At 44.4% G+C, this 27,712-nt stretch overlaps 1 protein-coding gene across 1 annotated transcript in view; it reads left to right on the top strand.

Annotated features, from left to right (window-relative positions):
* Positions 1-27,712, top strand: part of MAP2K4 (mitogen-activated protein kinase kinase 4) — a 140,182-nt gene that overhangs the window by 40,069 nt on the left and 72,401 nt on the right. The window lies entirely within an intron of this gene.

Below are 27,712 nucleotides of genomic sequence, written 5' to 3'. Positions count from 1 at the left end.
CGGATTTGCAAACAGTAACGAACTGGTAGGAGGTAGAGTGTCTTGAAATAGGAATGCTAAAACTATTTTGTTATTTTTAAACCATCAGAGTACAGAAGGGGGCTGTGTGTGTGTGTGTGTGTGTGTGTGTGTGTGTGTGTGTTCGTTCTTAGGTTTTCACCTGTGACTTTAAACCAATGAAAACTAGAGTGACAGCAGTTCATTTGACTGGGAATAGGTCTGCTAATTTTATTAGACTGGTGTCCCTAACGAGATTTCTTGTCAGAGCTCAGTTTAGCGTCCCAGCCTTTTTACGTCCTCGAAAACATCAAGTGGGGGTTATATTGAGGAAGGAAACTCTTAGTACCTCTTAATTAGTCAGAACTCTGGCAGCAAGGAAACATTTTTAAAAGAACCTCCTTCCTCATTTCCTAGAATTTCTGGTGAAAGCTGGTACAAAACTAATTCTTGAACATGGTCCATTTCTATTACCTTGGTTGCTAGCTGAACTATGTAGTTGAAATCTGCGAAAGAGGATATATAGTAATCGCCCAATTTAACAGATCCTCCCCCTCCCCCTCCTTTTTTTTCAAAGCTCTCTTGGACACACAGAAAAACACCCTGACTTACATTTAGAACTGCAAAAACATTTACATACTTGTACTCTCATCCTTTGAGAGTTTCATGTATTTGGGAATTCATGGACAAAATTTGTGTGTGTGTGTGTGTGTGTGTGTGTGTGAACAGTAAACAGGGTGAAAAAAAAGCTTTCTTCCAAAATTTGGGTCCATCATTTTTTTAATTTAAACCTACCACTTTATAATATCCTTATAACCAGCTAGGTTTCTTATCCCTTGTCTCGTCCCAGCAGGTGTTAAAAGTTTGAGAGGACATGGTAATAAGCATTCTTATTCTGTAAATAAGAAGTATTTATTCTATTTTATGATAGAATCTTAAGATTTTGGTTCTGGGGTGTAAACATTTTAGACCCAGACCTTGTTTTAATTTTCTTACTGCGCTGGTCTGTTATTATGTGGATGAGGAACAGGTGAAACTACTAGCATTGATATTGGTCAAAGACCATCATTTCAACCTGTTATTTATTGTTTTGCAAAAGAGAGAGAGAAAGCATGTGAGCAGAGGAGGGGCACAGAGAGGGACACATGGGATCCGAAGCAGGCTCCAGGCTCTGAGCTGTCAGCACAGAGCCGGACGCGGGGCTCAAACTCACAAACCGCAAGATCATGACCTGAACCAAAGCTGGACGCTTAACCGACTGAGCCACCCAGGCGCCCCTTAAGACCATTGTTTCAGTATGTAGGGCAGCTTATGTCTTCTGACTCCCTACACCCTTCCATAAGGAGATCCTTCTGTGCTCTTTCTGTGGGTTGTGCACCATCGGGCACTAAAGAACCACTGTTGGTTACTTGCAGTGTGGGGATTTGAAAAAGCTACCTCTGTGCCATTTATATGTGTTACCTCCTTCTAAAATTTGCTTGAACTCTTTTTTTTCCCCTTTAACTTTAGTTATAGATATAAATACAAAACTTTCTCTTGAATTTAGGGAAAGATAAGGTGAAGTATAAGCAACTAATGAAGTTGAGAGATGTAGCTCCCAGGAGCTACTCTAACATCCATCTGGCATGTAAGATTTAAAATTTTAAAACTGTGTCCTTATTTTCTGGGAACCAACAGTTCAAATAAAATTCTAAGAAATAACAGTTGGCTGTAGAGATTCAAGAAATGAGGCATAAAGTAATACAGATTGAATGTCAAATGAATGGTGCAGGAGGGGATAAGATCACTTTTGGATAAACAACTTGGTGAAACCTTTCACAAAGAAGCAAGATTTGAATTGGGTTTTGAAAGATGGGCAGAGAAGGGAGAATGACATTCTGGTGAGTGTAAGTACAGATAAGTTTTGGGGACTGTGTGTAGTCTGTTTAATTATAGCACGGATGTTACTTGTAGATTACCTAGTTCTATCACTGGAAACTTTTAGCATTTTTTTCCTTTATTCTTGCTGTTCTATAGTTATATGAAGATCTATCTAGGTCTGGATCATCTTTCTGTCCGTGGAGGAACCATTTTATTTAGTTCAGGTATCTGTTTCTGAGAAAATTTCTGCTTTTGTTTTGATCAATTCCTTCATGCATTTCCTAGTCTCCTGTTGTTTGGATGTTGGACCTTTTGAATTTCCTGGGTCTTTGATTTTTCTTTCATGTGTTTTTTATCTTTTTGTTTTCTTTTTCTGTATCCTAGATTTCCCTTATTTACTGATCCTTCTATGAAATTTTCTATTTTGGTATTTGATTTTAATTTCCATGAGTGGATTGTGGCTTCTTCTTAGTCTCTCACTCTTTTTTTTTTTTTAATGTTTTATTTATTTTTGAGAGAGAGAGAGAGAACATGAATGGGGGACAGTCAGAGAGAGGGAGACACAGAACCTGAAGCAGGCTTCAGATTCTGAGCTGTCAGCACAGAGCCTGATGCGGGGCTTGATCCCACAAACCGTGAGGTCATGTCCTGAGCCGAAGGTGGATGCTTAAACGACTGAGCCATCTTTAGTATCTTATTCTTAATTTATCTGGAATTAAAAAAAATTTTTTTTAACGTTTACTTATTATTGAGAGACAGAGATAGAGTGTGAGCATGGGAGGGGCAGAGAGAGGAGGAGACACAGAATCTGAAGCAGGCTTCAGGCTTGGAACTGTTGGCACAGAGCCTGACGTGGGGCTCGAACCCACAAACCGCGAGATCATGACCTGAGTCGAAGTCGGACGCTTAACCGACTGAGCCACCCAGGCACACCTACTTTATCTGGAATTTTAAGGTTCTTTTCTGTCCTCTTGGCAATCCGTTTCTTCAGGGTGTCAGTTTTATTTTCCTTTGTCTTTCTTCTTTGTGTTAGTTTATTTCCATGTGTCTTGTAATTCTTGGTTGTCCATTGATAGTTGAGAGTGAGGAAATTAGAGGGCTGATGGGTCGCTCTGATACAGGTGAGCATTGTGTGAATGGTCTGAGAACTGGCTGTCAGGCCAGGAATATTCAGATGCCAGAGTGACTAGAGCCGACATTCACCATTAGAGGCCTTTTTCTCCTCAGATAGCATGTTTATTTTCTTTAAAGACATGCTCTCTTCCCATTTGGGGGGGTGGGGGGAGGTAGAGAGAAAAGGAGGAACCAACTGGACCTTTCTTACAGAAAGAATTTTAATGAACTTTTCTGCTTCTAGGCATTCGTACCTTCCAACTTTGGATCCTCTCTATGATTCTTTTGGGACTATTGTTTATTTCTCCTCTCTGCTGAGTGTTTCCCTCCCAATGTGTTACAGGTGGTAGTTTTCTCTATTACTGTTCCTCCCCCACAAGGAAAGTCGTCATCGTCATCTTCTTCTTTTTTTAAGATTTTACTTTTCAGTGATCTGAAACATGGGGCTCAAACTCACAGCCCTGAGATCAAGGGTTGCACACTCTACTGACTGAGCCAGCCAGGCGCCCCTATTACTGTTTTTTTTTTAACCCCTTATTATGGAAAGTTACAAGCATATCTAGAAGTAGAGAGTTATAGATGAATCCGTATGTATTTATCTGTATGACAAATACATAGAAGTTTTAGTGGTTAATGTGCCCAATACTGTTTTTATCTATTTCTCCATCTTCCTTATTTTTAACCAAACCTCAGATGTTATTCTATCTATAAGAAGTATTTCAAGATGTACTTCTTTTTTTTTTTAATTCTTTTGGAATGTTTTTAATTATTTTTGAGAGAGAGCACAAGTGGGAAAGGGACAGAGAGAGAGGGCGACACAGAATCCAAAGCAGGCTCCAGGCTCCGAGCTGTCAGCACAGAGCCTGACACGGGGCTTGAACTCACAGACCGTGAGATCATGACCTGAGCCAAAGTCGGACGCTCAACCGACTGAGCCACCCAGGTGCCCTAAAGGACTCCTTTATAAAAACACAGTCACAATACCGTTATTACATCCAGTAGAATAAATCTTTAATATCATCATGTAAGTGAATTACTTCATCATTTTTTTTTTAAATACTTTGAAGCAGGATCTAAACAAGGTACTGTACTACAATTGACCGATGTCTTTGAAACTAGAGTCCCTTCTTTTAGAGGTGATTAGTTTTGCTTTGTCTGCACATTTGTGTCTGCTTTCAGACCTTCAGAAATTTGCTGGAATCTCTCAGTTTCTTCATCGTTTATTTCCTTTTTTTTAAATTGTACTTTTCTTGTGCGTCCTTCGAGAGTGAGGAGAAACCTGAACAGGAAGTGTAGGTTTTTCCCCCTCTGATACCCCGCGGTGTTCTTATAAACGTGGCAGGCTTGTGCTACAGTCATGTTCTGTATATAAATCGGACACGAACAACAGTAGTTATTTTCCTGTGAGGTCTCTGCTCCCATCGCACTGAGTAATGTGTGAGTGCGCGCCGAGCACAGAACCACTGAGAATGCACCAAATACAATTGTTTTCCTGAAAGAACATCCCTTTTATCCTCACAACATATCAGAATTGTACAAGAAGAAACACTAGCTCAAAAGAATACATATTAGAAATAATGCCGAGTACAGATATATTTGGGGGCTTGAGCTAAGCGGTTCGAAACCATATCTTCCACGTTTAAAAGAATCTCTTTGTTGAGACCAAGAAGGTCTCTGGGATCTCATTTATTTGTATGACATTTGAACGTTAAAAGGCTCAGTTTGTGCCATGGGACACTAGGAGTCGTTTGAAAGAAGTTTTAAAGCTAGTTAATAGCTAGTGGTGTTCGTCATTTCATGGTAAGCCTACTCAGTAGAGCTTTACAGTAAAGCATAGAATAGCAATTAGAAATTACGTAGCCGTGGGGGTACTTGGGTGGCTCAGTCAGTTGAGCGTCCAACTTCAGCTCAGGTCATGATCTTGCCGTTCATGAGTTTGAGCCCCATATTGGGCTCACTGCTGTCAGCCTGTCAGCGCAGAGCCCTCTTTGGATCCTTGGTCTCCCTCTCTCTACCCGTCCCCTGCTTACGCTCTCCCCGCAATAAATAAATAATAAAAAACAAATCATCTAGCCACTGTTGCTGGTTAAATTGTGGAAACTTTGTCTTTTAAACTTTATTATTTTGGATTAACCATTTTAGTTAATGTTGGAAGACCTGGTTTCTATCCTTACATCATCATTATCCCTGTGACCTTGAATGTGTCATGTGGCACTCTGATCGCAATTCAGGTGTTGAATTCGCATAGCGACTTCCATTCTTGTACGTGGTAAATTGGGGCAGGGAGGGAAAGAATTCACCCAGGTGTGTGCTTTCTTCAAATCAGAGGTTATGGAAAAGCCCGGGGGGCTAAGTGTGTGTGAGTTGGGAGAGGTCTCTGTAGTCTTGCCCGTCCTTTCTCCAAAATAGTCCCTGGGACATCTCTGCTCAGCTCCTAAGTGTGAAAACCATGAGTCTACACGAGCTGCAGAGTTTTCCCCCATCTCTGACATTTTTTGATGCAGGCCTAGTAACTTCTGTGCTGGAGTACTTTCACAAAATGGCAGTCGTGGTAGAAATATTTATAGCTACAAACTAGTACTCCAAAATTTAAAACACCAAGTGTATTAAATATGATGGGATCTTTTAATTTTTGGCTGGTTTAGATTTACTGCTGGAAACTTTTTCTTTCTGACTCCCCGTGCCAAATATACATAACATGCAATTTAGCATCTTAACCATTTCCAAATGTGCAGCTCAGGGGCATTAAGTATATTCACATTTTTGTGCAGGCATCACTGCCATCCATCTCCAGGACTCGATTTCATCTTCTCAATTGAAACTGTTCATTAAATGCTAACTCCACGTTTCTCCTCCTGCCCACCTTGGTTCTACTTTGTCTCTAAATTTGGTCACTCTAGGTACCTCATATAAGTAGAGTTATGATACAATATTTGTTCTTTTGTGTCTGGCTTATTTCACTCAACATAATGTCTTTACACTCTATCCATGTTATGTGTGTCAGAATTCCCCCCCCGCCCCTTTTTAAAGTTTTATTTATTTTGAGAGAGAAAGAGAACATGAGTGGGGAAGGAGAAGAGAGAGAGAGAGAGAGAGAGAGAGAGAGAGAGAGAGAGAGAGAGAGAGAGAGAGAATGAATCCCAAGCAGGCTCTGAGCCATTAGGACAGAGCCCAATGCGGGGCTCGAACTCATGAACCATGAGTTCATGACCTGAGCCAAAACCAAGAGTCACATGCTTAACCAACTGAGCCACCCAGGTGCCCCAGAATTTCCTTTTCAACGCTGAATAGTGTTGTATTTATATACGGCATTTTGTTTATCCGTTCATACAGATGGACATTTAGGCATTTCTACCTTTTGACTCTAGTAAATAATCCTGTCGTGTGAGACTGTCTTCTAGAACTTGCATTATTGTACTTCTTAAAGTTCAGAGGCATGCAATCTATTCCTCAGTCCCACATCCTACCTCGGTGCACCTGATGGTTGTGGCACATTTCCTAAAGTTAGTGTTTCACGGGAGATGTGATTTTCAACTGAGCATAGTGGTCATAGCTGTGGTTGGACTGATTCTCTGTGTGTCGTCCCCCCCCCCTCCCCCACCTGGAGATTCACTAGTATAATTTTCCTCAAGCTGGATGTGTATAGCTGAGATATTGAAGTTAGTTCTGGAATATTCACTTAAAGAAATTAATAGTAAATGTGCTGACTTGCTTGTTTACTAAAGATGAATTTAGTTTTGGCATTTTCAAGCATCTTTTTTCTTGAATCAGAGACTTAGGCACGCATTGAAAGGTGTCCCTGGTTTTTTTTAACCTATAGAGCTGTAGAACTGTGTTCTTTAAAGAAATGCCTAGGTTTTTTGTTTTTTGTTTTTTGTGTTTTTTGTCTTGCTTTGTTTTTTGTTTTGCTTTTCCTGAGCTTTCCAACTGTTTCTGATAAGGCAGCAAGACTGGGCTCCGATTCAGTTCAGAGTGTTATAGAGGTCCTTTGCCTTCGTGTTACGGGCATGTTTCTGGAAACTTACCTATGAATAAGGAATTAAGCTGCTTAAAGGAAACATCCTATCTTTTCAGAGTGTTCTTTTTTATTATTACTTACCACTGAGTGTGATTACATTACTGATCTTGAGCAGATTTGTTTTCCTCAGAATTAATAATTGCCTTATTTAATGGCTCACCGTGAATCTCCTCTCAACGTGAAAGAGTAGATGATCACTCAGTGTTTTTCTTTTTTCTTTTTTCTTGCTGTAATCTGGAGTGGTTGCATGTTAGGCCTGCTTCGTGGCTGTTGCCAGTGGTTTGTGAATGCCTGTATTACTCTCCTGATTTTGATTTCCTGTCTTTGGGAGTCATGTCCTCCCTCCCTCCCCCCCCGCTCTTTCTTTCAGAGGTGTATTTTTTTTTGTGTTTGTTTACTTATTTTGAGAGAGAGAGAGAGAGCAGGGGAGGGGCAGAGAGACAGGGAGACAGAAAGTCCCAAGTGGGCTCTGTGCTGTCAGCTCAGAGCCCGATGTAGGGCACAGTCCCACAAGCCTGGGACCATGACCTGAGCCGAAATTAAGAGTCAGATGCTCAACCGACTGAGCCACCCAGCTGCCCCTCTTTCCCTTCCCTTCCCTTCCCTTCCCTTCCCTTCCCTTCCCTTCCCTTCCCTTCCCTTCCCTTCCCTTCCCTTCTTCTCTTTTTCTCTTTCCTTTTCCTTTTCATTCTCTTTCTCTTTCTTTCATTGTGATTTAGTTTCCCTCCATTTTGAGGGAGTATATCTTCCAACAGCTTCCTGAGATAAGTGTTCTTTCCTAGTAAGTAGGGTTTTGGGGTCTTTGCATGTCTGAAAATGCCTTTATCTCACCCTCCTGCTAGATTAATAGCTTTGTCGGTCTTAGGATTCTGGGGTAGAAATTGTTCTTCAGAGTTGGAAGGCGCTGCTCCAGGCTTCCGGACTTGCAGGGTTACTGTTAAGAACGTATGTGCCATGACGGTTCTGAGCTTCGGAATGTGACCTGGTTTTTCCTTTGTGGGTGACCACAGAGTGGGCTTTTCCCCCAGTGTCTCAGATCTCACTTTTCTGCTTTGGTTTTATTTTTCTTTTCTCTTCTTCCTTCCTTCTTTCCTTCCACTGAGCTTTTGGTGTGGTCTCTCTGTTTTTGTTTTTGTTTTTTTTTAAGTCTATTTATTTATTTTGAGAGAGAGAGAGTGAGAGCCAGAGAGAGCGACAGCGGTGGCGCCTAGGTTTACCGAAAGGATACGGACAAACAGCCAGATGAAGAGATACCCAGGGAGAGGTCTGGAAGGGTTGCAGGCACCAGAGTTCCTGAGGAGCTGGTGTACATCTCCTCTCCTTCCTGGGGTGCACGTGTTCACTGGCCTGAAAGCCCTTGGAATCACTTCCTGTTGGGATTTTGTGGGGACTTTGTCACACAGGTGCGATGAATCAGGGACTCTGTTTCCAGCCCGTCTCTGCTCTCTGGAGGATGGGCGCTGGGCCTGAGAATTCTAAACTTCTAATCCCGGCTTGGGATTTCTGGTGACCAGTCCCTCCCAGGAGCCATGCAGTGTCCTCTTTAGGACAAGAGATGCTGCTAGTGTTCATATCATTTAGGAGATGACAAGGGTTTTAAAACTTTTTTTTTTAATGTTTTCATTTTTGAGAGACAGACAGACAGCACGAGTGGGGGAGGGGAACAGAGAAGGAGGCATAGAATTCGAAGCAGGCTCCAGGCTCCCAGCTGTCAGCACGGAGCCTGACATGGGCTTGAACCCACAAACCGCGAGATCATGACCGGAGCCAAACTCAGACGCTTAAATGACTGAGCCAGCCAGGTGCCCCTGAAATTACAAGCGTTTGAGAAGCTTTGTGCCAGGAGCTGGGAGTGGAGACCAAGATATATTTCTTCTGTTATCTTACGTTGTTACATACCCACCAGAATGGATACAATTTGAAAGGCCACACAGTATATTAACAAGTACGTATGACCAGAATTCGCATATGTTATGGGGGAAGTAGAAAATGGCACAAGCACCTCGGAAAAATCTTTGATAGTCACTTAAGGGCACATCTACCCCGTAACTCAGCAAATTCTATTTCTTGTTATTTACGTAAGATAAGAGTGTCCTCAGAAAGACTTGCATGTGAAGGTTCATGAAAACTCAATTTATAATGGCCCTCCAACTGGAAACCACCCAGGTATCCCGTGATGGAAGAATGGATAATATGTGGCATGTTAATCAGTGAAATACTTTTCAACAACCAAAAGGAACAAAGTACTGAGGCTCGCAGCCTGCTTGATGAATCTCCAGAAATGCTGAGCAGAAGTCAGGCATAAGGGAACACTGTTTCATTTTATCTGTATCAAATTCTAGACAAAGTGATGGAAATCAGAACAGTGTCTGTGGAGGGGCTGGACGGGAATGGCGCATTCCTGGTGTGGTGGGATCTTCTCCGTCTTGTTCAGGTGTGAACAAGAGACAAGAGACGGGGATCTTCACCCGTCTTGTCACGGGTGTGTGTGTTTGGTAACTCGGCCAACTGTATCCTTAACGATCTCTGCATTTCATTTGGAAACCACACTTCAATTAAAAAAAAAAAAAAAAAAGATGGCGGAGGACTAACAGTAAAAATGCTGAGTCTATTATTTACTCTCATTGAATGGTACCTGTGTTTTTCTGTCTTTGTTTTCAAAGCCCGTATGTGTTTCAACAATCACTTGGTAAGGGTACGAACACTGTTTTTATTGAATTCAACTCTTAGGCCCGTGGAACGGTATGGTGACGGATTTTATTCCTGCCCACGTGGTTTCCCGTGTCATGATGTTTGAGACAAACCTAGATGGAAATTTTTAATGTAATTTGAAGATTAATCTATAGCATATGTGGAGTCACAGCGGGTGTAGCGTACCCCTGAATAGCGTGAATCCCCTAGAAAAAAGTGTGGGGACAGGTTGTCTATATTGGGCTCTAGAGCAGTGCCTGGCTGGTGCAGTCCGTAGAGCGTGCAACTCTTGATCCTGGGGTTGTCAGTATGAGTTCCACAGTGGGTGTAGAGATTACTAAAAAAAAGTAAATCTCGGGGCACCCGGATGGCTCAGTCGGTTGAGCATCTGCCTCTTGATTTCAGCTCAGATCATTATCCCAGGGTCGTGGGATCGAGCCCCTTTCAGGCTCTGAGCTGAGTGTGGAGCCTGCTTAGAATTCTCTCTCTTTCCCTCTCTGTCCCTCCCCTGCTCATGCTCTCTTTCTCTCAAAATAAATAAATAAAAAGACCATTTACTAGTCTGTCTCCTTCCTTTCTTCCATCCTGCCTTTCAGAAAAGTTTAAAGAAGAAAATCAAAATGGCTCATAATGTTACCATCCAGAGAGTTCATGTTACCATTTAAAAAATGAGTGGTATATGCTTCTGGTGAAAGAATTCATTTGGTACGTAGTTCTCTCTAAAGATAAAACCCTTTTGGGGCGCCTGGGTGGCGCAGTCGGTTAAGCGTCCGACTTCAGCCAGGTCACGATCTCGCGGTCTGTGAGTTCGAGCCCCGCGTCAGGCTCTGGGCTGATGGCTCAGAGCCTGGAGCCTGTTTCCGATTCTGTGTCTCCCTCTCTCTCTGCCCCTCCCCCATTCATGCTCTGTCTCTCTCTGTCCCAAAAATAAATAAACGTTGAAAAAAAAAATTAAAAAAAAAAAGATAAAACCCTTTTAAGTGTAGTATGTCCTTATAGAAAAACTTGTTCAAATACCAAAATATATAATAATTTATGTAATTCTTGAAAATATTTATTCAAAAAGCCATTTAGTACCCTACTTTGTGGCTTGATTTTTCACTTAGTACATCTTGAAAATGTATTTCTAAATTAGCACATTCATTTTCAGAAATCAGTTTTATCTTTCATTACATTTGAATTGATGTATTATGTAATTATATACCAATTATGTAATTATGTAATTAGTTCCTTACTGATAACCATTTAGATTATTTTCATTTTTTTAAGTTTATTTATTTTTGACAGAGAGAGAGAGAGTGTGTGTGAGCATGAGCGGGAGAGGGGCAGAGAGAGAGGAGACACAGAATCTGAAGCAGGTTCCAGGCTCCGAGCCATCAGCACAGTGCCCGATGCGGGGCTCGAACTCACAAACTGTGAGATCATGACCTGGGCTGAAGTAGGATGCTTAACCAACTGAGCCACCCAGGTGCCCCTTCATTTTTTAATTAAAAATAATGCTTAAAAAAACAACTTTGTGCTGGTAAAATGTTATAAATAGAAATATTTTTTAAAGATTTTATTTGTTTAAAATTTTTAAAAATTGTTTTAATGTTTTGTTTTTGAGAGAGAGAGAAAGGATGAGTGGAGGAGCAGAGAGAGAGGAAGACACGGAATCTGAAGCAGCCCCAGGCTCTGTCAGCACAGAGCCCGTTACAGGACTTGAACCTAGGAACTGTGAGATCGTGACCTGAGCCAAAGTCAGATGCTTAACTCACTGAGCCACCCAGGCACCCCTAAGTTTTCTTTTTAATGTTTCTTTTGAGAGAGAGAGAGAAAGTAGGGGAGGGGCAGAAAGAGAGAATCCCAAGCAGGCTCCACACAGTCGGCACAGAGCCTGACGCGGGGCTTGAACCATGAGATCATGACCTGAGCCAAAGTCCAGAGTCAGACACTTAACTGACTGAGCCACCCCGGTGCCCCTCCTAAGCTCTTAGGTAATCTCTACACCCAACATGTGGCTCAAACTCACAACCCTGAGATCAAGAGTCACACACTCCACCGACTGAGCCAGACAGGTGCCCAGATTGACAGTTTTGGGCCCTACTCCTATCTTCCAAGACTGTGGGAGTAGCTGTTTCTTCTTCACCTTGGCGCTATTGACGTTTTAGACGGGATAGTTCTTGGTATAGGAGGCAGGAGGCTGGGCTGCGCACTGTAGGATGCTTCCCGGTAACTCTGGCTTCCCCCCACCAGATGCCAGTAGCACTCCCCTCCCCCCCCCCAGTAGGAACAACCACCTAGTTGTTTCAAGTGCAGGGAATTCCAAGTGCAGGGAATCTCCAGATGTGGCCATGTGACCCTTGAGGTACAAGTGCAACATTGCCTGTGGTTGGGGACCATCGACCAGAGAAGCATTGTAGGTTCATGCGGACGGTTACCGTCGCCTCTGTCCTGACCTAGGAGCTGCCGAAGTCAGATGTCAGTGGTGTGTTCCTCCATATCTTGGGGTTTGAGTGGATGTAAAACGAGGGGGAGCTTAGGTTACGGGGTATCTCCTAGAGTCCAGGGAGTGCCTCGGAGCTTTATGAGCAGCTGACTTGGTAGCTGTCAGAGACCAACCCCACGCACGTTCCATTAGACTTTCAGCAGCTGTTTGTTGAACGCCACCATCTGCCAGATGCTACGGTGGACACTGGGTATTTCATGTTGAAAAAAAGGAGATTCTGCTGCTACTTAATGAAGCTTAAGGTGTTGGGATGGCACATTCAGTGTGTGTGTGTGTGTGTGTGTGTGTGTGTAATTACAGGTAGTAGTCATGCTGTTCCAGGAAGAGGGCCAGCTGAGAGCATATGAGGGGCTTGGTTCAGCATGGAGACGAACAAGTTGTCACTGAAGGCTTCTGAGCCCGGGCAGCTTCTTACTAGATTTGGGGAAGGGGGCTGCTGAGGGCGTTCCAAGTGCAGGGAATTGCAAGTGTTGAAGAGGCAACGTATCGAGGTGGAAAAGATTCAGCTTTTCAGGGAAACAAAGAGATGCCAATTTGATCAGAAAACGAGGAGGAGAAGTGCATTTAAGGGTGGAGAGAGAGTCACGGGCCTGATCACATGTGGCCTTGTAGGTAACCACTTGGGATGGCATTTGCGAGTTGGTGCGGGCGCCTGGGTGACACAGTCATTCAAGTGACAGACTCTTGATTTCGGCTCAGGTCATGATCTCGCGGCTCGTGAGATCGAGCCCCACCATGGGCTCCACACTGATAGTGCAAGGAGCCTGCTTCTGGTTCTCTCGCTTCCTCTCTCTCTGCTCCTCCCCTTCTCGTACTAGCTCTCTCTCAAAATAAATAAACTTAAAAATAAAAGAAAAACCCAAAGGGAGCGGGAAGCTAACGAAGGGTTATGAGCAGGCGAGTGGCACCATCTGATTTACACCCCAGTGCGATCACCCTGGCTGCTGTGTGCAGTGTGTATTGTGGAGAGGCAAGAAAGGAATTCAGGAGTCCTCATGAGGCGGTGGTAGTGTGGCTATGGCATGATGGGTGATGATATTAGTTGATGACAGGGACATACAGGGAAATGGAGCTTGTGAAGGAATTTTGAAGGAAGCATTAACAAAAACAAACAATTTGAATGTGGGTGCAAAAATGGGAAAGTGTCCCTGGTCACTTCCAGAATTGTGGGTTGAATGATGGGTTCAGCTGCCATTGCTGAATGGGCCCACCGGCCGTGGAGTGTCTGTGGGGGAGGGCACAGAAGAACAGGAGTTCGGTGTGAGGTATGTCAGATTTGATTGAGATGCCCGTGAGATATCCTGCGAGATCAAGGGGTAAATACAGCACCCACTGTGGTGTTGAAAATGGAAGTCTGGTACCTAGAGAAGACGGGGTAGCTTGGAAATTAAAGGTTGCGAGCTGTCAGCATGTAGATGCTGATACTGTCCGGGGAGAGAGTGTATCTCGATGAGAGAATCGGATCCAGGGCTGAGCCCCGAGGAAATCTAACATGTCGAGGTTGGATAGCAGAGAAGCGACAGGCAGAGAAAACAAAGACGCTTGAGAGGTAGGCAGCAGATCGTTACATGTGATGTCACAGAAGAATGACATGCAATTTTTCCAGGGGCAGGTGGGAGCGATTGTGGTCAGCTGTGCCTAATATTCTGAGAGTCCTAGTAAGGTGGCTGTCTCGATGCCTGCTCCTGACATCTGCATGTAAGGACCCTGATTTCTTCCATACTAGTGGGGAAAAGGCATTAGGTAGCCGCCCATGGAGATGGGGGCCCAGACAGGGAGAGGATCTTAGGAAAACTTGTAACCTGTTGGTTTAGCCAAGGCAGCTTTCTTAACTTTTGTCTGTAAGAAACACAGCCCAGAGAAACTGCTAATGGTAAATGCTGAGTACAGCTGACATGCCATCAGCTCGTAGGGAATATGTTGCCTGTAGCCACAGGATGCAACCGTGGATGCTTGTCTTATACTCTCTAATCTTACTCTTTTCCTTAGTGGTGGGAAATTGCTTTCTCCTCCCTATATCAGTGCTGCTCAAGGCACTGCAGATCTGTGTCATTAGTATCTTCTCCTCACTGCATATGAATATCAGAATTTGAAAATTTATATTTGGAGTGTTTGAGCAATTCTTTTGGACATCTTTCCTTCCTTCCTTCCTTCCTTCCTTCCTTCCTTCCTTCCTTCCTCCCTTCCTCCCTTTCTCCCTCCCTCCCTCCCTCCCTCCCTTCCCAATTCTTCCCTTTGCCTCATCTTAGGTCTTAGCAAACATACTCATTTTGTTAGTAGTGGCAGGAAGCAGACAGTTTCCATGGCAACTGACAGACCGGGTTTACTGTGGAAATTTCCGGAATTAACAGAGCTGCATTGCAGAAGGATGCATAAAGCAGTATTCATCTAGAGATGCTAACAGTACGGACACAGAACGGTTGCAGTGGTGTGCAGGGTATGTGTTCTATTTATTTTCCTGTCTTAGGAGGAATGCTAGTTATATATATGTATATGTGCCAAGGAGAGCATTAAAGCAGCTTGAGGCATTTTAGAGTATGTCGGCTTGATAAAATCAAGGCTGCTTACAGGGCAAAAGGAGGAATAAGTAATTTGGAGAGAAAGACATGTTTGATAACGTTGGGAGGAAATCAAGAGTAAGATAAATGAAGGGGAAGGATGTGATCATGAAAGAAGAGGAGAAAACATGCTTCAAGCCTTCAAACATGCCTAATTAGATAATAGAAGGTTCTGGGCACCAGGAGATGTTTATTTATCAAAGGAAAATCTGTAGGCACTGGCACGGTTGGGGGATCAAGTTCTTATGCCCAGGAGGAAGAGATGTGTTCAGGTAATTAGCTGTCATTTTCGGAAGGATATGTAGATAGGAAGGATACGTAGATAGGAAGGATGCCCAAGGCATGGAGGTCTGCTGCCTCTTTAGTGTACTTATTTACGTGTATGGCAAGAGAATCAGGGATGGGTTACAGACCCCCAATTCCACTGCCTGTTGATTTGCATGTGTGTGTGTGTGTGTGTGTGTGTGTGTGTGTGTGTGTATGTGTGTGTAGGGGGGAGGAGGGGCCGTCAGGGTTAAGAAAGAGCCTGAAATGTATCTTGAGCTTAAATTTTGAAAATAAAACTATAAGATTTGGGTGCATTACTGGAGTTTCTTATCTTCCAGAGAATAATTATAAAGTTGAAAGAGGAAGGATATGAAAAATGAGTAGATGTGATAGAGATCGTCTGAATGATAGGTCTCATTTAGACCCCGTAGTACTCAAACTACAGCTCAGGAGCCAAATGTGGCCCTGCTGCTAGTTTTTATAAATAAAGTTTTATTGGAACATAGCCACACCCATTTGGTCGCATAGTTGCTACAGAGAGGGGCTGGCAATGCCTAAAATGTTCATCTGTTTCTTTACAGAAGAAGTTTGTTGACTCGTGGTTTAGATGGTGTATTGGATTCCTACGGCTGCTGTAACAAATTACCACAGACTTGGTAGACTAAAACGACAGAAATTTATTCTCTTGCAGTTTCGGAGGCCAGAAATCCCAAATCAGGGTGTTGGCAAGGTGATGCTTCTTCTACAGGCTTTGGAGGGGATCCTTCCTTTCCTCTTCCAGCCCTGGTACCTCCTGGCATTCCTGGGGTGGAGGTGGCAGGACCCCAGTTGCCTCTGTCCTTGCTTGGATTTCCTCCCTGTGTCTCCCTGCGTCTCTGTCTTCCTGTCTCTTATAAGGACACTTGCCATTATATTTAGGGGCCACCCAAGTCCAGGATGACCTTTCCTCAAGATCTTTATCTTAATTGTATCTGTAGAGATAAGGTCACCTTCTGAGGTGGATAAATCTGTTGTTGGGGGACCCCAGTTGAGCCCAGTGCATGTGGTATTGGAGAAATGGGTTTTGGGTTCTCAGACCACGTTTTGTGATAAGAGTAGCTAGCTCCTTAGGGCGCCTGGCTGGCTCATTCGGAAGAACACGCGACTCGTAGTAATCTTGGGGTCGTGAGTTCGAGCCCCACATTGGGTGTAGAGATTACTTAAGTAAAAAAATGACTAACTAGCTCCTGGCAAGTGTCCTCTGGAAACCCGTGGAGCATATGCTCTGTGATAGACGTGACCTGCTGGAGAGGACGTTCTGTTCACTTTTCAAGAAAAGAGTGGTGGAGACGTAGTTGAAATCGGAGCAGACAGCCTCTGTGATGCAAATGGAAGTCGCAGGGCAGAGATAGTCTCAGAATATCTGGGAGAAAAAGTACCCACACATTTGCGGGAAGCTGATGAAGGGCAGGGCCTAGTGCCTCCTATCAGTCTCTCCTTGGCTCCCGCCCCCGAGAAACAACACAGTGGATTTGGCATTTTGGTCCCAAAAGAATCAGAGCTTTGGGGAATTAGAGTCCTGTCCAGATCACGGCAGTGGGGAGTACGTGTGTGTGCTTGAAGATAAGTAGACTTGATTAGCGAGCGGAGGAGCCGCGGCGTGGAGTGGATACGCCGGTGGACAGAGCTGTGAACTGGAGACCGGACTCCGGGTGGGCGGTGTGTGTCGTTGTGGGAGAACGGGAGCTGTTGGCCTGGGCAGGAGAGGTCTGCGGTGTCCCCCTCCTATCAGTAAGCCACGGTGTCCTTGCTCCCGTGGGATGTTTCCTGAGGCAGACTGGGGAGTACTTGGGAACGTTTAAGAAGTGATACACGCCCATGGTGAAGAATCAGGTTGTAGACAGGAGATTCCAGCCCGGGTGCCCGAGCTGCGGACAGAAGCCTCCTTGTTCTGCGACTTGAGGGACCCTGGCCTGTTGCCTGTATCCTCCCCTGTGCCCCTTCAAAGGAGACCTCTGAGTTTGACTCGATAGAGGGAATTATCAGAAGAATTAAGCACAAATGGTTAGATGTGGACCCACAATAGGGCTCACTAAGAAGTACCAAACTAGCCTAATCTACTTTAAAGAAAACGTTGCTGGGACTGCAGATCAGGAATTTGCCATGGACTGGGTATTTCTTTTTTTTTCTTTTTTCTTCTTTTAATTAAAAATTTTTTTAATGTTTGTTTATTTTTGAGAGAGAATGTGAGTGGGGGAGGCACAGAGAGAGAGGGAGACAGAATCTGAAGCAGACTCTAGGCTCTGAGCTGTCAGCACAGAGCCTGATGCGGGGCTCAAACTCACAAACTGTGAGATCATGACCTGAGCTGAAGTCGGACGCTAAACCGACTCAGCCACCCAGGCCTCCCAATTTTTTTTCTTAATGTTTAGTTTTGGGGAGGAAGGGGCAGAGAGAGGGAGACCTAGAATCCAAAGCAAGCTCCAGGCTCTGAGCTGTCAGCACAGAGCCGGATGTGGGGCTGAAACTCCTCAACCACGAGATCATGACCTGAGCCGAGGTCGGACGCTTAACTGACTGAGCCACCCAGGGGCCCCGGACTGGGGGTTTCCTGATTTTAGCATATGTGGGTGCTGAGGAAGAGCACTGGACTCAATCCAGGACCTCCAGGCAGGGTTTTCTGAAGGACAAGCCTGGACGATTCTGTTAGTCTGTGACTGTGTGCATCTGAAACCCAAACGGAGATGTCCGGAAGCTGGGGGCATGAAGAATGTTTTCTTCTTTTCTCCTTTCACAGGCTGTTTTGTGCATTCACTAGCACACATGTTGAGTGGTGTGCTTTGGCTTCTCTTCACAGAAAGATCCAGATTCAACTGTAATTAGATATTTACCTTTTTATTTTTCTGTAGGCACCTAGAGTATACATAAGGAAGCAGAGTGAGGGGCGCCTGGGTGGCGCAGTCGGTTAAGTGTCCGACTTCAGCCAGGTCACGATCTCGCGGTCCGTGAGTTCGAGCCCCGCGTCAGGCTCTGGGCTGATGGCTCAGAGCCTGGAGCCTGTTTCCGATTCTGTGTCTCCCTCTCTCTCTGCCCCTCCCCTGTTCATGCTCTGTCTCTCTCTGTCCCAAAAATAAACGTTGAAAAAAAAAAAAAAAAAGGAAGCAGAGTGAGTTAAGGTCTACAGCCTAGACTGGTATTAAATTAAGCTGGTTTGATCACAATTCACACAAGCTAAAATGTAAGCACTGTAGGAGGTTCAAAAATACCCTCTGTTTCAAGTAGGTATATTATATAAAATAGCCTGTGTTCCTAAGTGTGTCTGTTGATAAATCTTTAGATTGTGTAGATAAATCTATAAAATCTTTTTTTTTTTCCTCATTGACTAGTTTGGGTAAATGCCCACCCTGCCCCAGAATAATAAAGGTGAGCTTGAGAATGTTCCATAGTTTACAAGACAGTTCACACAGCTAGCTACAGGTTATGAATGAAAAGGGATTAAGATTCTTGGTCCTTCGTTACTTGCTTCAGGAACTAATGTTCTGACTTCGTAAAAGCAATTTCAGATTTGTAGAAGAAGCAGCATCCTGCTAAACTATTAAGAAACAAGGATGGATGTATGAAACACAGAAAATTAAGACAATCCCACGTAGAGTCTCTATAGGAATCAAGAAGAGATTTACCGAGGATTTCTCTTAGGGCATTCCTGCAGACCGCAGGAGAAAGTGTGGCCTCTTCTGAACCATTAGTTTAGGAGACAGAGTGCCTCCCCCACCCCAAGGCCTCCCCCCGCAACTAGCAAGTCCCAGAAAATAACTGGGGAGGGAGGCCAGATGGATGTAGGTACATTTCATCTGGGCAGCGTGGACGCAGAGAAGGGTCGTGGTAGCAAAATAGACTGAGGATTATATTCTTAGATTTGCTGCTGTCCGTTGAAGAGTATGGAATTCGAGGACAAGGGCATCAAGAGAGAATTTGCCTCTGGAGCAGTGCGTGCTCTGATTGGGAATACCCTGAGCCCCGGGGCCTTGAACTACAGACAGGGTTTGAACATACAGACACCGGATGGACAAATCCCTTTCCCACAAGGAGAGTGAGGCTCAAAGACAGTCTCTTTCTCTCTTTCCCATCAACCCTACTTAGGTATAGTTGACATATAATAAACTGTACGTAGTGAAAGCGTACAGTTTGGGAAGTTTTGACGTGCGTATACCCTGTGAAAGCACCACTCCAGGCAGGTTAGTGAACATACCTACCACCCCCAAAGTTTCCTCCTGACCTGTCCTAGCTTTTCTGTCTAGACGTTTGGTTTCGCTGCTTTTTGTATATCCCGCATCTGTCCGATGTATTCGTCTGCCCTTCAGTTTCTCGAACACACACCATAGAGTCGTAAGCACGGTTTCGTTGTCTTTGCTAATTCTGGCATCTTCGCCATTTCTGACTCAGTTAGAATTGGTTGATCTTTCTCTTCATTTTGGGCCACCTTATTTTGCTTCTCTGCATCCTTGCTGAGTTTTAGATTGCAGGCCGGACTTTGGGTGCCAGGTGTTTTTGCGTTCCTACGATTCTTTGGTTAAGTCACTTGGAAACAGCTGGGTCCTGTTGACTCGTGCTTTCCAGCTTTGGTGGGTGTTCTGAGTACCGCTCCAGCCTGGGCATCGTTCCCTCTAATCCTTTTGGGGGGTTCTTTCCCCAGGCGAGTGTAGGGTCTTTGTAAGAGCGTGCTGACCAAGGAGGGCTCCGTGACTATCTGTGGGGTTCTCTTTCTGTGCAGCGCTCTCTTATCCCGGAACTCTGCTTCTTAGACTCTGGCTGCCTTGGTCTCCTCAGACACCCAGGTCTGTCTGCTCAACACCAGGATACTGCCAGGAGGTGCCTCGGTCCCCCTGGTCCCCCGTCCCCTCGCAGTGTGTGGACCCCTCCAGACCGGAAGCTGGGGACAGCCGTAGGCTCACCGTGTGTATTTCTTGCTTCTCGGTGTTCACTGCCCTTTCATGCCTGACGTCCAGTGTCTTCAAGACCATCTCAGACTTTGTCTGTTTTTTTACTTGTTTCAAGTGTGAGGGTAAGTCTGTGTCCCTGATGCTCCACAGTGGCCCAAGCGTGAGTGCCACACGTATCCTCCCTGTGAGATGGGAGCAGGCATTCTGGAACTAGGAAGCAATGTCTTCTTGACTTTGAGAAAGCATCTCTGAACGCGGCACTTTACGGCATTCTTAATACAGTAGAAGACATCATGATGTTTATAAAAAAGGATCAGCAAGTTTTTGTTTTTTTAAGTTTATTTTTGAGAGAGAGAAAAAGTGAGAGTGGGGAGAGACAGAAAGCGAGAGAATCCCAAGCAGGCGCCACACCGTCAGCACAGAGCCCGACGCGGGGCTCAAACCCACGAACTGTGAGATCATGACCTGAGCCGAGGTTGGACGCTTAACCATCTGAGCCACCCCGGCGCCCCCAGCAAATCTCGAGGGGAGAGCAAATTTGGATAAATAGGGAACAGGATTATTGATTAGGTGATAGGTGAGAAAATAAGGCATTGGCAGGAAGCTGGAAAGGCAATGGTGGAAGGAAGTCCATTTCGCACGCGGAAGTGAACTTGAATGATACTGCGTGGCAGAGTGAAATGGCACGATCGACTTGAGAGCATGCACGTTTCCGAATGTTTTACAGGTATAAATTCATAAATAGAATGGGAAGGTAAACACGCTCTGGAGAAATATTTACAGCACAGGACCAAGAGTCAGTCGATAAGTTAATAACACATACTAATAACTCTTAGCAGAAGCAGCAGCAGGGAAACAAAGCTTTGGCAGGAGGGCTCAGGGGTGTTCTCCCAGGGACTTAACCAAGGAAGAGACACTTGCTTGCCAAGTGGCAAAAAAAAAAGTCCAACTCTAAGAGTAAGAAACCAAACTGCTGCTTAAAAGAGTGATCTCACCCCTGATCACCTTTTAGGTGGGCGTGAGGGAAAAGGGCGCTGTGGACGGGGCTCTGTGGGCACTCGCTTAACAGTTTAGCCTATACCCTTTATGTTTGTCCGAGTACTTATCCTGCTGCTGAATTAGCACAGAAGGGTGCCCTCTGGATATAGCAGAGGGTAGGGGTGGAAGATGAGCTAGAGACATCCCAGGTAGCCGTGGCCGTGCTGGCTATATTTCTCCAAAGAACAAGTCCACCCACCTATGTGCAAAGCCGGGCAGCTTTATTGGACGCTTTAGATAGAAATAAAGCTTTTCCCAGTGTCCAGTCTCAGGAATGCTCTGAAACATCATGTCACAGTTTTTTATTTTTTTGGGGGGGGAGGGGAATCTGTAGGATTTTAGAAACTTGTACACATCAGTCCGAATCAGTGAAAGGATGGTAGTGAAAACGCAGTAGTGATGATTCAATGTTCCGTAAGTAGTGAAAAGACAAAGTGGTCATTTCTGTCCAGAGGGTCGGTGATCAAAGAGGGTACACTAAAGGACTTCACTGCAAACATGTGGGCTCAGAAATGACAGCTTTCAGATTTTCATGTAACAAGATGTCCCCCTTATTTCAAAAAATAATTTTCTTATATCGCATTTGCGTCTTAATAAGGTCTGTATTGCGTGGATTCATTCTACCCATCATTTTGCATGTTTTGTAAAAGAAAACACACATATTCTGCTTATTTGTGATGCCCACAGTATCTGTGTCGGTTTCTCTCTCTCTCTCTGTGTGTGTGTGTGTGTGTGTGTGTGTGTGTATGTCTGTCTGTCTGTCTGTCTGGGCATGTTTGCCCTAGAGGTTGGAACTGCTAGTCGCTGGGAACAGGGATGATTAGGGCTGGCTGTAAGAAATGAGGGATGCCAGAGTTAAGGACTTTATTCAGGGAAGTGTTCTTGGCCTGTTTGTAACTGGTCTGTGGATTTGAAACCATTTTAACATCATTGACCCTCAGCCACTAAGTGCTCATAGCACTTCCCAGTCTTTGTCATGACCAGACTTCCACCTGTTCCCTCCCTCTTCACCACTGCCAGATGCTAAGGACCTCCTCCCGTGACAATCGCTGAGAAATAAGATATCCGTGGGGGCTGCATTAACCGGAAATGAGTTTGCATATCAACAGCATCAGCGGTGAGGACAGATAGCGGCTTAAGTAAGACAGTTTATTTCTCTTTCTGGAGATGTTGTCTGGAGATAGGTAGGCGTAGGGTTGGTGAAATGGCTTCATGGTCACCAGAGTCTAGAGAGCCGTCATTTTCTTCTCCCTCATTCTCAGTACATGGTTTCCATTCTCAAGGGACTTGAGGGTGATTGGAACTCCAGTCCTCACCAGTATTCCAGGCAACAAGAACCAGAAGGGGGAGAAAGAGAAGAAAAAACCCATGACCTTCCTTCTGGCTGAGTCACCTCCTTTTATCTATTTATTTTTGGGACACACAGAGAGAGAGAGAGAGAGAGAGCACAGCAGGGGAGGGGCAGAGAGAGAGAGAGAGAGAGACAGACAGACAGACAGACAGACACAGAATCTGAAACATGCTCCAGGCTCTGAGCTGTCAGCACGGAGCCTGACGTGGGGCTCGAACTCACGAACCGCGAGATCGTGACCTGAGCCAACTGAGCCCCCAGGAGCCTGAGCTCAGCTCCTTTTAAATACTGCATTCATCCTACTGCCTCTAACCACAAGGAAGTTTGCCTTCTCCATCCGTTCGGGCCGTCATAACAAAATACTACAGCTTGGGTGGCTCCAACAACAGAAGTCTATTGCTGGCAGTTCTGGAGGCCGGGAAGATCAAGGTGCCGACCAGGTAGGTTTCGTCCCGAGGATTCTTCCCTTGGCTCGTTGGTGGCCGCCATCTTGCTCTGTGACCTCTGCTTTGTGCAAGCGTGAGGGTGGGAGAGAGCCTGTCTCCGCTGGGGTCCTTCTAAGAAGGACACTAGTCCCATCCGATCAGGGCTCCACCCTTATGACCTCGTTGAAACATAATTATCTCCTTGTAGGCCCCGTCTCCAATACGGTCACGCCGGGGGTTAGGGCTTTGACATGAATTTTGGCGGGAAAGGGGGGAGGGGGAGCGCAGGTGATTCCATAGCAGTTGGGAAGAGTAGCGTTTTAGCTGCGTGTAGTGTTTCCCCGAATGAAGAAGACCTTATCGAGAAGAGGGGGACAGGTGTTGGCTGGCAGCTAGCAGTAACTGCCACGGGGGGGGGGGGGGCGGCTGGCTCAGTTCCCCGGATGGATCATCAGGTGCTTGAAGGCGGAACCCTACGGAGGATCCACTGAAAGCAGCTAAGGATACTCTGTAGAAAATCATCCAGAGAAGTGGGAAGATGAGAGAGATTTGGAAGTCATTGCTGATAAAACACAGTCCCTTAGTCTCAAGAAAGCGGTATTCCAGGGAAAGTCAGGAAACCTTTCTCCCCCTTAGGAGTGTAGCTTAGGAGTCAGGAAACCTTTTCTCTCCATGAGTGTGTTTTCTGCTATTCATATATATATATATATATATATATATATATTTATTATTGTTATTTTCTTCTCTAGGCCTGCTATTTAGTTAGGACAGAAATTATATCTTTAAAAAATTTTTTTTAAAACGTTTAAAATTTAAAAATTTTTATTTTTGAGAGAGAGAGTGAGCGCAAGCTGGGGAGGAGGGCAGAGAGAGAGAGAGAGAGAGAGAGAGAGAGAGAGAGAGAGACTCTCCAGCAGGCTCCATGTTCATTGTGGAGCCTGGTGCGGGGTTTGCTGCCTCGACCCTGGGATCCTGACCTGAGCCGAAATCGAGAGTCAGATGCTCAACCAATCGAGCCACGCCGGTGCCCCCAGAAATTGTATCTTAGGACAGAAATTGCAGTCGGCAGACTGCACGTGATCTCCTTGTTGCCCTTGAGACTCTGGGTGAGCTTTTTCTAGAAGTGGAATAAAACTGGGACTTTGAAGCTACAGCTGTGACTCAGGTCACCAAAAGTATTTGTCTTTTGTCTTTCTGAGCACTTGTACAAGGAGGCCAAAGGGAATTGACTTTAGTTTATAGGGTTAGCTGCAAAGCGGTGAAATTCTTGGTGTCTGGAGGCTCTGAGGTCACATTGAAATTGTTATATTTTCTTTGAACCCTAGGAATAGCACGATCACACTTCGTTTTATTACTGTCTAATACTTTGTGAAAATGTCTGAAAATCTTGGTTTTTGGTTCTCTAGAAGTCTAGTTAAAAAGTGGAAAAGGCTTCATTCCCTTTGTATTGGGCACCAATTGAGAGAGATGGTAAGATTTGTCTTATCCTTGATAAATGCTTGTTTCTTTATTTTGAGAGAGAGAGAGAGAGGGAGAGAGAGACTCTCCAGCAGGCCCCATACTGTCAGCACGGAGCCCAGCATGGGGCTTGATCTCACGAACTGTGAGATCATGACCTGAGCAGAAATCAAGAGCCAGGCGCTAAACTGACTGAGCCACCCAGGAGCCCCTACCCCTGTCTTATTCTTGACAAAATGGGAAATGTAGCTCTGCATTTGAGACCTGAATAGTTTGCTGACTCCTCCTCGTGGCCTCATGTAATTAGACTTCCCCATCCTGTGAGTGGCAGCCTCTCATAATGCATGACAGAGGGATACCCAGAGCATCTGTACCCTCCGTGTAGGAAGGCTGGTTTCAAAAGAGGACTTGACCTGAGTGTGTTCAGTTTCTTTATTCGTGTTCTCTGGTCAGCCTGTAAGGGCTCAGGTGAGACACCAGATCCCTCTCCGTGGAAAGATGAAGCCTGGGGGGCAGGGGAATGAGGGTTCCCTGAAAGAGTAGAAGAGGGAAGGCCTAGAACCTCTGATTTTTTTCACTCATTCATACGGCATCCCTTTACAAGGCCAGGGAACATAGTCTTTGGAACATGACGATATGACTGCAGGGGACACGGACCCAGTCCATTCACGTTAATTAGCGAATCTGGTGGTAAGATGCACTGTGTCCACGAACCGATTTTTTTCAAGTTTGATTCAAATTGGTTAATAAAATGGATCCATTTTTTTTTCTTTTTAGGTTTTAATCCTTCATGTTGGTGTCTGTAGATATCACCAAGGTTTATTATTGCCACTCAACTCCTACTTCCCTTTATATAAGAGAAAATATTTTATGGTGACATCAGTCTGTATCTAAACAGCTTCCCTGGTGTTGAGATCTATCCCCAAGTACATCCTGTTGGAAATACTGTATTCAAGAGGGGTGCTCTTTAAATCTGATTTGTGATCTGTAGGCATTAAATATATAAGTGTATAGCTCACTTGTTAACTGGAGTGTGTATCACTTGATTGTCTAATTACAGGTCTTCTTACAACAAAAACTATTAAAATTTGTTTCCATGTTGAAGACCTCTAGATCCAGAGGAGAACGTTACCGATTTTCTTAGGGACTTTTCTGCGTAGGTGGTTAGATATGGGGCTGGGGTTGTGTTTGTGTATGAGATTTGGGTTAATTTGAGACTTGGAACCTCCATCGCTTGCTTGTTTCTTGAATAAACCCAACAGAGGGAATGGGTAAGATGTCTGGGTTAAGAATTGCTCATGTGGACCACACTTACCATGCATTTTAGAAGGCTGAATATAAGAGTAAAGAAAAGGTCATAGGCTGAACTTAGTTACTGATGAGGCAGAGAAAGGCATTGGGGATCGCTTACAGATTTGTGGAGTTAAGCTGAACTAATTTTCAGGTAAGAAATTAATAATGAAATGACTGGGAATTTCTGATATGCCTAATAGAAGTAACACTTAAATCTCGATTGACACATTTGCCTCCATAGAAAACCACCGCTAAGGTTTCGGGCACTCGGTACAGTTGCTTCACTGGTTGACTGCTCTAGTGTGAGGGTAAAGGGTCAGGTCAGGCTTCCAGGTGTGGTCACTACAGCGCTGTATCTCTATCCAGTCCTTCTTTGGAAGCCACTAACTCTTAAAACAATAGCTGTGAAATTGATTCAGTTTCGCTGGAAAGGTTGCCAGCCTGGTAGGAGCAAAGACTCCATGAACACACCTTCATGATGGCATAACCGTAGCATGTTTTTTTTTGTGGTTTCCACAACTTTTTTCCAGTCTAAATGAGAAAATGGACTGTGGGTGGTGACCACATTCTGCCCTCCATCTTCTGTCTTCGCAGCTTTATTGAGATATAATTCACATCCCATAGAATTCACCCCTTATACTGTACAATTCAGTTGTACTGTATTGTATTCAGAGTTGTGTACTTTCCTGTATTCAGACTTGTGTACTCAGTTTTTGAACATTTACATTAGTCCAAGAAGATAACCTGTACCCCGTAGGTGTCAATCTGTTCCCTTTAAAAAAAAAAAAAGACCTTCTCCAGAAACTACACAGCAGGCTACAGTAAGCGAAATTATTTGAAGAGCTACTCCATAATTCTGAAATTTGATCTTTAAATAGGTAATATTATAATTTGCTATTCTGTGATTTAGGTAGTAATGAAACACTCCTTTCGTTTCTCAGGAATGCTGTATGACACAATGTATTCATGAGAATGATGTCTTTTGCCACATTCTCTTGGTTAGAAGCAGGTCATAGGTCCCGTCCACACTCAGAGAGAGGAGCCTACACAACGATGGGAACCCCAGGGATGTACAGATCGCGGAGATCACCTTTGAGCCTGTCTACCATGTCCCATAAATTAGCGAATAATTTAAAACACGTTGCTTCCAATTTACATGTAATTTTAACTGTTTTTCAGCTACGCTCAGCGGTTGCCCACTGCTGAACGTTTCACCAGTGATTACACTGAGCCATAGGGATGGTGTTTACTTGCCAGTGATCGGAGAACAATGATCATTACAAATGAACCTTCTTTTTCTTTCTTTGTTTCTTTCTTTCCTTGCTTCTTTCTTTCTTCTTCTTTTTGCTTTAGTGCTTATTGCTTTATTTTGAGAGAGAGGGAGAGCGTGTGCATGCAGGGAAGGGTCAGAGAGAGAGGGAGAAAGAGAATCCCAAGCAGGCTCTGTACCATCAGCACAGAGCCCGATGTGGGGCTCAGTCTCGCGGACTGTGAGATCATGACCTGAGCCGAAATCAGGAGTTGGACGCTTCACTGACTGAGCCACCCAGGCGCCCCAAAAACTAATCTTCTTTACGTTAGGATACTTCTGCACCATGAAAAAGATTACTAAGACAGTTTGTCACTAGGTTTGGTTGGTGAAAATATGTCCTAAACAAGACAAGAATTTGTGTGAATAAAAGCTGGTAGTATGACTTATTATGATCCTGGAATCTGGCATTGGGAATGTGGGTTCCCGAAGTGGTTACTTAGACAAAGTGTATTAGTCTTTGAACTACAGTCTTGAAGCATGGTAATTATGAATACTAGTATATGTGGGAATTCTGGGGAAGTGATTTTAAAATTCTGAATATTTTGAGAACCTTAAAAGTAGCTACAAAAATCAGTTCCAGTAACCTGAGAAAACATTTCGAATTTTGGAAGAAGTAAAAGCAATAACCAAGCGTGTCAACTTTTCTTGCTTGTATTACCTGATCAGATTTTAAGGAGACTCTGACCATTTCATACGAAATTGAAGAAAAATATCAATGATATTCAAGAATCTTTTTCTGACATGTTGCCCTCCCTGGCTTGATAGAGTTCGTTACCGCATTGATCTGTGGGGGCAGGGGAGAAAGAGACACAAATGAGGTGGTTTTCCCATTTTTCATTTTGGATTTGGTTTTTTTGTTGTTGTTAATTTTTTTAAATCTTTATTTATTTTTGAGAGAGTGAGAGAGAGAGAGACAGAGCATGA

The sequence above is a fragment of the Lynx rufus genome, unplaced genomic scaffold (genome assembly GCF_022079265.1).
Source record: "Lynx rufus isolate CCGP_SWC_20201006 ecotype Redwood Valley unplaced genomic scaffold, mLynRuf1.p SCAF_28, whole genome shotgun sequence".
Classification (NCBI taxonomy): Eukaryota; Metazoa; Chordata; class Mammalia; order Carnivora; family Felidae; genus Lynx; species Lynx rufus.
Note: the sequence above shows the minus strand (reverse complement) of the source record. Positions and strands in the feature narration are given on the sequence as shown.